Raw genomic sequence first — 13,658 nt, forward strand, 5'->3', positions numbered from 1 at the left:
CCTGCTCCTTACCCACAGATCCCTAACCCCACTGCCCCTGCTCCTTACCCCACAGATCCCTAACCCCATTGCCCCTGCTCCTTACCCACAGATCCCTAACCCCATTGCCCCTGCTCCTTACCCCGCAGATCCCTAACCCCATTGCCCCTGCTCCTTACCCCACAGATCCCGAACCCCATTGCCCCTGCTCCTTACCCACAGATCCCTAACCCCATTGCCCCTGCTCCTTACCCCACAGATCCCTAACCCCATTGCCCCTGCTCCTTACCCGCAGATCCCTAACCCCATTGCCCCTGCTCCTTACCCACAGATCCCTAACCCCACTGCCCCTGCTCCTTACCCGCAGATCCCTAACCCCATTGCCCCTGCTCCTTACCCACAGATCCCGAACCCCATTGCCCCTGCTCCTTACCCGCAGATCCCTAACTCCATTGCCCCTGCTACTTACCCACAGATCCCTAACCCCATTGCCCCTGCTCCTTACCCCACAGATCCCTAACCCCACTGCCCCTGCTCCTTACCCACAGATCCCTAACCCCACTGCCCCTGCTCCTTACCCCACAGATCCCTAACCCCATTGCCCCTGCTCCTTACCCCACAGATCCCTAACCCCACTGCCCCTGCTCCTTACCCACAGATCCCTAACCCCACTGCCCCTGCTCCTTACCCCACAGATCCCTAACCCCATTGCCCCTGCTCCTTACCCCACAGATCCCTAACCCCACTGCCCCTGCTCCTTACCCACAGATCCCTAACCCCACTGCCCCTGCTCCTTACCCCACAGATCCATAACCCCACTCCCCCTGCTCCTTACCCCACAGATCCCTAACCCCATTGCCCATGCTCCTAACCCCACAGATCCCTAACCCCATTGCCCCTGCTCCTTACCCCACAGATCCCTAACCCCACTGCCCCTGCTCCTTACTCCACAGATCCCTAACCCCATTGCCCCTGCTCCTTACCCCACAGATCCCTAACCCCATTGCCCCTGCTCCTTCCCCACAGATCCCTAACCCCACTCCCCCTGCTCCTTACCCCACAGATCCCTAACCCCATTGCCCCTGCTCCTTACCCCACAGATCCCTAACCCCACTGCCCCTGCTCCTTACCCCACAGATCCCTAACCCCATTGCCCATGCTCCTAACCCCATTGCCCCTGCTCCTAACCCCACAGATCCCTAACCCCATTGCCCATGCTCCTAACCCCACAGATCCCTAACCCCACTGCCCATGCTCCTAACCCCACAGATCCCTAACCCCACTGCCCCTGCTCCTTACCCCACAGATCCCTAACCCCACTGCCCCTGCTCCTTACCCCACAGATCCCTAATCCCACTGCCCCTGCTCCTTACCCCACAGATCCCTAACCCCACTGCCCCTGCTCCTTACCCCACAGTTCCATAACCCCATTGCCCCTGCTCCTTACCCACAGATCCCTAACCCCACTGCCCCTGCTCCTTACCCCACAGACCCTAACCCCACTGCCCCTGCTCCTTACCCCACAGATCCCTAACCCCATTGCCCCTGCTCCTTACCCCACAGATCCCTAACCCCACTGCCCCTGCTCCTTACCCCACAGATCCCTAACCCCACTGCCCCTGCTCCTTACCCCACAGATCCATAACCCCATTGCCCCTGCTCCTTACCCACAGATCCCTAACCCCACTGCCCCTGCTCCTTACCCCACAGATCCCTAACCCCATTGCCCCTGCTCCTTACCCACAGATCCCTAACCCCATTGCCCCTGCTCCTTACCCCGCAGATCCCTAACCCCATTGCCTCTGCTCCTTACCCCACAGATCCCGAACCCCATTGCCCCTGCTCCTTACCCACAGATCCCTAACCCCATTGCCCCTGCTCCTTACCCCACAGATCCCTAACCCCATTGCCCCTGCTCCTTACCCGCAGATCCCTAACCCCATTGCCCCTGCTCCTTACCCACAGATCCCTAACCCCACTGCCCCTGCTCCTTACCCGCAGATCCCTAACCCCATTGCCCCTGCTCCTTACCCACAGATCCCTAACCCCATTGCCCCTGCTCCTTACCCGCAGATCCCTAACCCCACTGCCCCTGCTCCTTACCCACAGATCCCTAACCCCATTGCCCCTGCTCCTTACCCGCAGATCCCTAACCCCATTGCCCCTGCTCCTTACCCACAGATCCCTAACCCCATTGCCCCTGCTCCTTACCCCACAGATCCCTAACCCCATTGCCCCTGCTCCTTACCCCACAGATCCCTAACCCCATTGCCCCTGCTCCTTACCCACAGATCCCTAACCCCATTGCCCCTGCTCCTTACCCGCAGATCCCTAACCCCACTGCCCCTGCTCCTTACCCACAGATCCCTAACCCCATTGCCCCTGCTCCTTACCCGCAGATCCCTAACTCCATTGCCCCTGCTACTTACCCACAGATCCCTAACCCCATTGCCCCTGCTCCTTACCCACAGATCCCTAACCCCACTGCCCCTGCTCCTTACCCCACAGATCCCTAACCCCATTGCCCCTGCTCCTTACCCCACAGATCCCTAACCCCATTGCCCCTGCTCCTTACCCACAGATCCCTAACCCCACTGCCCCTGCTCCTTACCCCACAGATCCCTAACCCCACTGCCCCTGCTCCTTACCCCACAGATCCCTAACCCCACTGCCCCTGCTCCTTACCCCACAGATCCCAAACCCCACTGCCCCTGCTCCTTACCCCACAGATCCCTAACCCCATTGCCCCTGCTCCTTACCCCACAGATCCCTAACTCCATTGCCCCTGCTCCTTACCCACAGATCCCTAACCCCACTGCCCCTGCTCCTTACCCCACAGATCCCTAACCCCATTGCCCCTGCTCCTTACCCCACAGATCCCTAACCCCACTGCCCCTGCTCCTTACCCACAGATCCCTAACCCCACTGCCCCTGCTCCTTACCCACAGATCCCTAACCCCATTGCCCCTGCTCCTTACCCGCAGATCCCTAACCCCATTGCCCCTGCTCCTTACCCACAGATCCCTAACCCCATTGCCCCTGCTCCTTACCCCACAGATCCCTAACCCCATTGCCCCTGCTCCTTACCCCACAGATCCCTAACCCCATTGCCCCTGCTCCTTACCCACAGATCCCTAACCCCACTGCCCCTGCTCCTTACCCCACAGATCCCTAACCCCATTGCCCCTGCTCCTTACCCACAGATCCCTAACCCCATTGCCCCTGCTCCTTACCCCGCAGATCCCTAACCCCATTGCCCCTGCTCCTTACCCCACAGATCCCGAACCCCATTGCCCCTGCTCCTTACCCACAGATCCCTAACCCCATTGCCCCTGCTCCTTACCCCACAGATCCCTAACCCCATTGCCCCTGCTCCTTACCCGCAGATCCCTAACCCCATTGCCCCTGCTCCTTACCCACAGATCCCTAACCCCACTGCCCCTGCTCCTTACCCGCAGATCCCTAACCCCATTGCCCCTGCTCCTTACCCACAGATCCCTAACCCCATTGCCCCTGCTCCTTACCCGCAGATCCCTAACCCCACTGCCCCTGCTCCTTACCCACAGATCCCTAACCCCATTGCCCCTGCTCCTTACCCGCAGATCCCTAACCCCATTGCCCCTGCTCCTTACCCACAGATCCCTAACCCCATTGCCCCTGCTCCTTACCCCACAGATCCCTAACCCCATTGCCCCTGCTCCTTACCCCACAGATCCCTAACCCCATTGCCCCTGCTCCTTACCCACAGATCCCTAACCCCATTGCCCCTGCTCCTTACCCGCAGATCCCTAACCCCACTGCCCCTGCTCCTTACCCACAGATCCCTAACCCCATTGCCCCTGCTCCTTACCCGCAGATCCCTAACTCCATTGCCCCTGCTACTTACCCACAGATCCCTAACCCCATTGCCCCTGCTCCTTACCCCACAGATCCCTAACCCCACTGCCCCTGCTCCTTACCCACAGATCCCTAACCACACTGCCCCTGCTCCTTACCCCACAGATCCCTAACCCCATTGCCCCTGCTCCTTACCCCACAGATCCCTAACCCCACTGCCCCTGCTCCTTACCCACAGATCCCTAACCCCACTGCCCCTGCTCCTTACCCCACAGATCCCTAACCCCATTGCCCCTGCTCCTTACCCCACAGATCCCTAACCCCACTGCCCCTGCTCCTTACCCACAGATCCCTAACCCCACTGCCCCTGCTCCTTACCCCACAGATCCATAACCCCACTCCCCCTGCTCCTTACCCCACAGATCCCTAACCCCATTGCCCATGCTCCTAACCCCACAGATCCCTAACCCCATTGCCCCTGCTCCTTACCCCACAGATCCCTAACCCCACTGCCCCTGCTCCTTACTCCACAGATCCCTAACCCCATTGCCCCTGCTCCTTACCCCACAGATCCCTAACCCCATTGCCCCTGCTCCTTCCCCACAGATCCCTAACCCCACTCCCCCTGCTCCTTACCCCACAGATCCCTAACCCCATTGCCCCTGCTCCTTACCCCACAGATCCCTAACCCCACTGCCCCTGCTCCTTACCCCACAGATCCCTAACCCCATTGCCCATGCTCCTAACCCCATTGCCCCTGCTCCTAACCCCACAGATCCCTAACCCCATTGCCCATGCTCCTAACCCCACAGATCCCTAACCCCACTGCCCATGCTCCTAACCCCACAGATCCCTAACCCCACTGCCCCTGCTCCTTACCCCACAGATCCCTAACCCCACTGCCCCTGCTCCTTACCCCACAGATCCCTAACCCCACTGCCCCTGCTCCTTACCCCACAGATCCCTAACCCCACTGCCCCTGCTCCTTACCCCACAGATCCATAACCCCATTGCCCCTGCTCCTTACCCACAGATCCCTAACCCCACTGCCCCTGCTCCTTACCCCACAGATCCCTAACCCCACTGCCCCTGCTCCTTACCCCACAGATCCCTAACCCCATTGCCCCTGCTCCTTACCCCACAGATCCCTAACCCCACTGCCCCTGCTCCTTACCCCACAGATCCCTAACCCCACTGCCCCTGCTCCTTACCCCACAGATCCATAACCCCATTGCCCCTGCTCCTTACCCACAGATCCCTAACCCCACTGCCCCTGCTCCTTACCCCACAGATCCCTAACCCCATTGCCCCTGCTCCTTACCCACAGATCCCTAACCCCATTGCCCCTGCTCCTTACCCCGCAGATCCCTAACCCCATTGCCCCTGCTCCTTACCCCACAGATCCCGAACCCCATTGCCCCTGCTCCTTACCCACAGATCCCTAACCCCATTGCCCCTGCTCCTTACCCCACAGATCCCTAACCCCATTGCCCCTGCTCCTTACCCGCAGATCCCTAACCCCATTGCCCCTGCTCCTTACCCACAGATCCCTAACCCCACTGCCCCTGCTCCTTACCCGCAGATCCCTAACCCCATTGCCCCTGCTCCTTACCCACAGATCCCGAACCCCATTGCCCCTGCTCCTTACCCGCAGATCCCTAACTCCATTGCCCCTGCTACTTACCCACAGATCCCTAACCCCATTGCCCCTGCTCCTTACCCCACAGATCCCTAACCCCACTGCCCCTGCTCCTTACCCACAGATCCCTAACCCCACTGCCCCTGCTCCTTACCCCACAGATCCCTAACCCCATTGCCCCTGCTCCTTACCCCACAGATCCCTAACCCCACTGCCCCTGCTCCTTACCCACAGATCCCTAACCCCACTGCCCCTGCTCCTTACCCCACAGATCCCTAACCCCATTGCCCCTGCTCCTTACCCCACAGATCCCTAACCCCACTGCCCCTGCTCCTTACCCACAGATCCCTAACCCCACTGCCCCTGCTCCTTACCCCACAGATCCATAACCCCACTCCCCCTGCTCCTTACCCCACAGATCCCTAACCCCATTGCCCATGCTCCTAACCCCACAGATCCCTAACCCCATTGCCCCTGCTCCTTACCCCACAGATCCCTAACCCCACTGCCCCTGCTCCTTACTCCACAGATCCCTAACCCCATTGCCCCTGCTCCTTACCCCACAGATCCCTAACCCCATTGCCCCTGCTCCTTCCCCACAGATCCCTAACCCCACTCCCCCTGCTCCTTACCCCACAGATCCCTAACCCCATTGCCCCTGCTCCTTACCCCACAGATCCCTAACCCCACTGCCCCTGCTCCTTACCCCACAGATCCCTAACCCCATTGCCCATGCTCCTAACCCCATTGCCCCTGCTCCTAACCCCACAGATCCCTAACCCCATTGCCCATGCTCCTAACCCCACAGATCCCTAACCCCACTGCCCATGCTCCTAACCCCACAGATCCCTAACCCCACTGCCCCTGCTCCTTACCCCACAGATCCCTAACCCCACTGCCCCTGCTCCTTACCCCACAGATCCCTAATCCCACTGCCCCTGCTCCTTACCCCACAGATCCCTAACCCCACTGCCCCTGCTCCTTACCCCACAGTTCCATAACCCCATTGCCCCTGCTCCTTACCCACAGATCCCTAACCCCACTGCCCCTGCTCCTTACCCCACAGACCCTAACCCCACTGCCCCTGCTCCTTACCCCACAGATCCCTAACCCCATTGCCCCTGCTCCTTACCCCACAGATCCCTAACCCCACTGCCCCTGCTCCTTACCCCACAGATCCCTAACCCCACTGCCCCTGCTCCTTACCCCACAGATCCATAACCCCATTGCCCCTGCTCCTTACCCACAGATCCCTAACCCCACTGCCCCTGCTCCTTACCCCACAGATCCCTAACCCCATTGCCCCTGCTCCTTACCCACAGATCCCTAACCCCATTGCCCCTGCTCCTTACCCCGCAGATCCCTAACCCCATTGCCCCTGCTCCTTACCCCACAGATCCCGAACCCCATTGCCCCTGCTCCTTACCCACAGATCCCTAACCCCATTGCCCCTGCTCCTTACCCCACAGATCCCTAACCCCATTGCCCCTGCTCCTTACCCGCAGATCCCTAACCCCATTGCCCCTGCTCCTTACCCACAGATCCCTAACCCCACTGCCCCTGCTCCTTACCCGCAGATCCCTAACCCCATTGCCCCTGCTCCTTACCCACAGATCCCTAACCCCATTGCCCCTGCTCCTTACCCGCAGATCCCTAACCCCACTGCCCCTGCTCCTTACCCACAGATCCCTAACCCCATTGCCCCTGCTCCTTACCCGCAGATCCCTAACCCCATTGCCCCTGCTCCTTACCCACAGATCCCTAACCCCATTGCCCCTGCTCCTTACCCCACAGATCCCTAACCCCATTGCCCCTGCTCCTTACCCCACAGATCCCTAACCCCATTGCCCCTGCTCCTTACCCACAGATCCCTAACCCCATTGCCCCTGCTCCTTACCCGCAGATCCCTAACCCCACTGCCCCTGCTCCTTACCCACAGATCCCTAACCCCATTGCCCCTGCTCCTTACCCGCAGATCCCTAACTCCATTGCCCCTGCTACTTACCCACAGATCCCTAACCCCATTGCCCCTGCTCCTTACCCACAGATCCCTAACCCCACTGCCCCTGCTCCTTACCCCACAGATCCCTAACCCCATTGCCCCTGCTCCTTACCCCACAGATCCCTAACCCCATTGCCCCTGCTCCTTACCCACAGATCCCTAACCCCACTGCCCCTGCTCCTTACCCCACAGATCCCTAACCCCACTGCCCCTGCTCCTTACCCCACAGATCCCTAACCCCACTGCCCCTGCTCCTTACCCCACAGATCCCAAACCCCACTGCCCCTGCTCCTTACCCCACAGATCCCTAACCCCATTGCCCCTGCTCCTTACCCCACAGATCCCTAACTCCATTGCCCCTGCTCCTTACCCACAGATCCCTAACCCCACTGCCCCTGCTCCTTACCCCACAGATCCCTAACCCCATTGCCCCTGCTCCTTACCCCACAGATCCCTAACCCCACTGCCCCTGCTCCTTACCCACAGATCCCTAACCCCACTGCCCCTGCTCCTTACCCACAGATCCCTAACCCCATTGCCCCTGCTCCTTACCCGCAGATCCCTAACCCCATTGCCCCTGCTCCTTACCCACAGATCCCTAACCCCATTGCCCCTGCTCCTTACCCCACAGATCCCTAACCCCATTGCCCCTGCTCCTTACCCCACAGATCCCTAACCCCATTGCCCCTGCTCCTTACCCACAGATCCCTAACCCCATTGCCCCTGCTCCTTACCCGCAGATCCCTAACCCCACTGCCCCTGCTCCTTACCCACAGATCCCTAACCCCATTGCCCCTGCTCCTTACCCGCAGATCCCTAACTCCATTGCCCCTGCTACTTACCCACAGATCCCTAACCCCATTGCCCCTGCTCCTTACCCACAGATCCCTAACCCCACTGCCCCTGCTCCTTACCCCACAGATCCCTAACCCCATTGCCCCTGCTCCTTACCCCACAGATCCCTAACCCCATTGCCCCTGCTCCTTACCCACAGATCCCTAACCCCACTGCCCCTGCTCCTTACCCCACAGATCCCTAACCCCACTGCCCCTGCTCCTTACCCCACAGATCCCTAACCCCACTGCCCCTGCTCCTTACCCCACAGATCCCTAACCCCACTGCCCCTGCTCCTTACCCCACAGATCCCTAACCCCATTGCCCCTGCTCCTTACCCCACAGATCCCTAACTCCATTGCCCCTGCTCCTTACCCACAGATCCCTAACCCCACTGCCCCTGCTCCTTACCCCACAGATCCCTAACCCCATTGCCCCTGCTCCTAACCCCACAGATCCCTAACCCCACTGCCCCTGCTCCTTACCCCACAGATCCCTAACCCCACTGCCCCTGCTCCTTACCCCACAGATCCCTAACCCCACTGCCCCTGCTCCTTACCCACAGATCCCTAACCCCACTGCCCCTGCTCCTTACCCCACAGATCCCTAACCCCATTGCCCCTGCTCCTTACCCCACAGATCCCTAACCCCATTGCCCCTGCTCCTTACCCCACAGATCCCTAACCCCACTGCCCCTGCTCCTTACCCCACAGATCCCTAACCCCACTGCCCCTGCTCCTTACCCCACAGATCCCTAACCCCATTGCCCCTGCTCCTTACCCCACAGATCCCTAACCCCACTGCCCCTGCTCCTTACCCCACAGATCCCTAACCCCACTGCCCCTGCTCCTTACCCCGCAGCCCCAATCTCTCTCTCTCTCTCTCGCCCCCTCCGCTCGCGCTGCTTCCGTTTAACCGATTTGCGCCTCGTCCCCAAAAGGATTTAAACTCACTGCAGGCGCCAGCTCCCAGTGTCACACACAAACACTTCCGCACTTGGGCACAGCAACAAACTAAGAGTTCCGTTTGCCGTCCGGCCCCAGGGGGCGCTCCATTTATGTGTGTGAACGCGCCTGTGTGAAATCGCTGATGGATGTCATATCCATGGATCTAATCATTTTCTACGAATCTAATAATCCCTACAAGTATATAAATATCTCAGAATTATAGTTTTAAATAATCACTATTTACCGACTATATAATGTATATGTGTCTGGAAAATTGTACTTCTTTAATCAATATGATACCAATTAATCTAATACTGCCGCATGGAGTAGCTGAGGCAAATGGCATAGATGCAATTAAGGGGAAGCTAGATAAGTAAGAGAGGGAGAAAGGAATAGATTTTCATCGCTCCACTATTGGCCGCGGTGCCTTCAGCTGTCAAGGCCCTAAGCTCTGGAATTCCATAGAACCATAGGAAAGATACAGCACAGAAGGGGGCCATTCGGCCCATCGTGTCCGCGCCGGCTCGAAGAACAACCAGATGCCCATTCTAATCCCACGTTCCAGCACCCATTCTGTAGCCCTGCAGCTTACAGCACTTTAGCTGCAGGTCCAGGTACTTTTTAAAAGAGTTGAGGATCCCTGCCTCTACCACCAATTCGGGCAGCGAATTCCATACTCCCACCATCCTCTGGGTAAAAAAGTTTTTCCTCATGTCCCCTCCAATCAGCTTAAATCTATGTCCTCCAGTTCTTGAACTCTCTGCTAGGGGAAACAGGTACTTCCTGCCTACTCTATCTGGGCCCCTCATAATTTTGTACACCTCGATCAAGTCTCCCCTCAGCCTCCTTTGCTCCAAGGAAAACAACCCCAGCCTATCCAATCTCTCCTCGTAGCTGCAATTTTCAAGCCCTGGCAACATTCTTGTAAATCTTCTCTGCACTCTCTCCAGAGCAATTACGTCCTTCCTGTAATGTGGTGACCAGAACTGCGCACAATACTCCAGCTGCGGCCTTACCAGCATTTTATACAGTTCCATCATTACATCCCCTGCTTTTGTATTCTATACCTCGGCTAATAACGGAGAGCATTCCATATGCCTTCTTCACAACCTTATCTACCTGTACTGCCACCTTCAGGGACCTGTGCACATGAACTCCAAGGTCTCTCCCTTCCTCTACCCCTCTCAATATATTCCCATTTACTGCGTATTCCCTTTTACTGTTTGCCCTCCCTAACTGCATTACCTCACACTTCTCCGGGTTGAACTCCATTTGCCACTTTTCCGCCCATTCCATCAACCCATTGATATCTTCTTGGAGTCTACAGCTATCCTCTTCACTACCAACTACACGGCCAATTTTTGTGTCGTCTGAAAATTTGCCAATCATGCCCCCTACCAGTGTTGGGTCCCTTGCTGTTTGTGGTATATATTAATATATACCACAAACAGCAAGTGACCCAACACTGAGCCCTGTGGCACACCACTGGAAACAGATTTCCATTCGCAAAGACATCCATCGACTTTTACCCTTTGTTTCCTGTTACTGAGCCAATTTTGGATCCAATTTGCCACATTTCCCTGTATCCCATGGGCTTTTGCCTTTCTGACCAGTCTGCCATGTGGGACCTTGTCAAATGCCTTACTAAAATCCATGTAGACAACATCCACTGCACTACCCTCATCAATCCTCCTTGTCACTTCCTCATAGAATTCAATCAGATTTGTAAGGCATGACCTTCCCTGAACAAATCCATGCTAACTATCCCTGATTAAACCATGCCTTTCCAAGTGACAGTTTATCCTATCTCTCAGTATTGATTCTAATAGTTTGCCCACCACCGAGGTAAGACTGACCGGCCTATAATTGTTCGGCCTTTCCCTCCTACCCTTTTAAAACAATGGTACTACGTTTGCAGTCTTCCAGTCCTCTGGTACCTTCCCTGTATCTAGTGTGGATTGGAAAATGATCCTCAGAGCATCCGTTATTTCCTCCCTGGCTTCCTTCAATAGCGTAGGAAACAATCCAGGTGACTTATCAACTTTTAAGGATTCCAGTCCCTCTAGTACTTCCTCTCTCGTTATGTTTACCTTATCCAATATTTCACACCTCTCCTCTTTAACAACTACGTCCAGTTCATCCCTTTCCTTTGTGAATACGGAGACAAAATATTCATTTAAAACCCTACCCACATCCTCTGCTTCTACACACAAGTTACCCTTATCATCCCTGATAGGTCCCACCTTTTCCTTAGCTATCCTCTTGTTCTTAATGTATTGATAAAACATCTTTGGGTTTTCTTTAATCTTACTAGCTAATATTTTTACATGCCCTCTCTTTGCTTTCCTTATTTCCTTTTTTACGTCATCCCTGTACTTTCTATACTCCTCTAGGTTTTCTGCAGTATTTAATTTTCTGTTACAGTCATAAGCTTTCTTTTTCTGCTTTATCTTGCCCCGTATACTTGTAGACAACCAGGGGACTCTAAATTTGGCAGTGCCACCCTTTTTCTTTGAGGGGATGTGTCTACATTGTACCCGTAGAATTTCACTTTTTAGTGCCTCCCACTGGCTTGCCACTGATTTCTCCTCAAGTACTTGTGTCCAGTCCGCTTCTGCCAAATCACCTCTTAGTTCTGTAAAATTTGCCTTCCCCCAATTTAAAACGTTTATTCCTGATTTAACTCTGTCCTTTTCCATAATAATGCTAAAACTAAATGAATTGTGGTCACTATCCCCAATATGGTCACCCATTGTTACTTCACCCATTTGTCCATCTTCATTTCCCAGGACTAAATCTAGAATTACATCCCCTCTTGTTGGGCTTGTCACGTACTGGCTAAAAAAGTTCTCCTGGACACCGATCAAGAATTTTGCGCCCTCTGTGCCCCTCACACTGTTTGACTCCCAGTTGATGTTAGGGTAGTTGAAGTCCCCTACTATTATTGCCCTCTTATTTATTTTTGCACTCAGAAATTTGCCTACATATTTGTTCTTCTATCTCCCTTTCGCTATTCGGGGGTCTACAGTACACTCCTAGTAGTGTGACTGCCCCTTTTTTATTTCTTAGCTCAACCCATATGGCCTCGATTGATGATCCATTTAGAATATCATCCCTTCTCACAACTGTAATTGATTCTTTAACCAATAATGCTACTCCCCCTCCTTTTTTATCACCCACTCTATCCTGCCTGAAAACTCCATAACCAGGGATATTGAGCTGCCAATTATCTCCCTCTTTAAGCCAGGTTTCCATTATAGCAATGATATCATGCTGCTATGTGTCTATCTGTGCCCTTAGCTCATCTGCTTTGTTTGTAATACTCCTTGCATTGAAGTATATACCCTTTAACCCCATCAAATTCCTGTGCTGAACACTATTTAACCTTTGCTTCTTTTGCCTTTCTGAGTCGCTAACTACATCACTAACTGCTTTTCTACTTCCCGTTGCTTGGTCTGAATTTGCCCTTTTGTTCCCATCCCCCTGCCATACTAGTTTAAACCCTCCCCAACAGAACTAGCAAATGCACCCGCGAGAATATTGGTCCTGGTTCTGCTTGGGTGCATCCCGTCCAGCTTGTACAGGTCCCACCTTTCCCAGAATCGGTCCCAATGCCTCAGGAATTTAAATCCCTTCCTCCTACACCATCTCTCAAGCCACACATTCATCTGGTCTATTCTCCTATTTCTGCTCCCTAAACTTCTCCACCTCTCTACCTCTCTCCTTTAAGACACCCCTTAAAACCTACTTCTTTGACCAAGCTTTTGGTCACCTGTCCTAATATCTCCCTATGTGGCTCGGTTTCAAATTTTGTTTGATAATCGCTCCTGTGAAGCACCTTGGGACGTTTTACTAATTTAAAGGCACTGTATAAATGTAAGTTGTGGTTGATATGTTGATAGGGTTAGATGAAGTAAGGCAGGAGGAGGCTTGTGTGGAACATAAACACCAGCATAGACCAGTTGGGCCAAATGGCCTGTTTCTGCGCTGTAAAATTCTATAAGAACATAAGAAATACAGCCCCTCGATTCTAATTCTATTCCAATATAAACTATAGATCTATATGATTTGTGTACAGCTGATATGATTTCATGGTGTATAATAAATTCTATCTAAAATTAAATAGATACATCCTTGAATCCAGTAAATAATTTATATGGATTTAATATTCGATATGGACCTTAACCACTATCTTTATGCTCCTTTGTGTTAATAGCAAATACTCTGCCTTATTTAGTTTTCCTACATTGTAAAACCTCGTGTTGAAATCAAGGCTCATTGCAGTTTTTTGTATTCTTTTTCAGGAGCTCAAAACTGTGGAACTCTTTACCCACTTAATCTACACTCCCTCATACAATCTTTCTTAAAACCTAACCTTGGAGTGAGAGTTTCACCCTGGTGTCAGCTGTGGCTCATTGGC

The 13,658-nt window shown here is 54.5% G+C and overlaps 1 protein-coding gene across 4 annotated transcripts in view; it reads right to left on the reverse strand.

The window, feature by feature from the left end:
* Positions 1-9,307, reverse strand: part of gtf2h2 (general transcription factor IIH, polypeptide 2) — a 52,081-nt gene extending 42,774 nt beyond the window's left edge. For 3 of the 4 annotated variants that reach the window (XR_010962656.1, XM_067982761.1, XM_067982758.1), the window contains exon 1: positions 9,146-9,216. The gene's annotated coding sequence lies outside the window, so the exon portion shown is untranslated. Of the gene's footprint in view, positions 1-9,145; positions 9,217-9,244 lie in introns of those variants that run through there. The other variant, XM_067982760.1, reaches the window with a different exon arrangement.
* Positions 9,308-13,658: the final 4,351 nt, after the last annotated feature.

The sequence above is a fragment of the Heptranchias perlo genome, chromosome 4, assembly GCF_035084215.1.
Source record: "Heptranchias perlo isolate sHepPer1 chromosome 4, sHepPer1.hap1, whole genome shotgun sequence".
NCBI lineage: Eukaryota > Metazoa > Chordata > Chondrichthyes > Hexanchiformes > Hexanchidae > Heptranchias > Heptranchias perlo.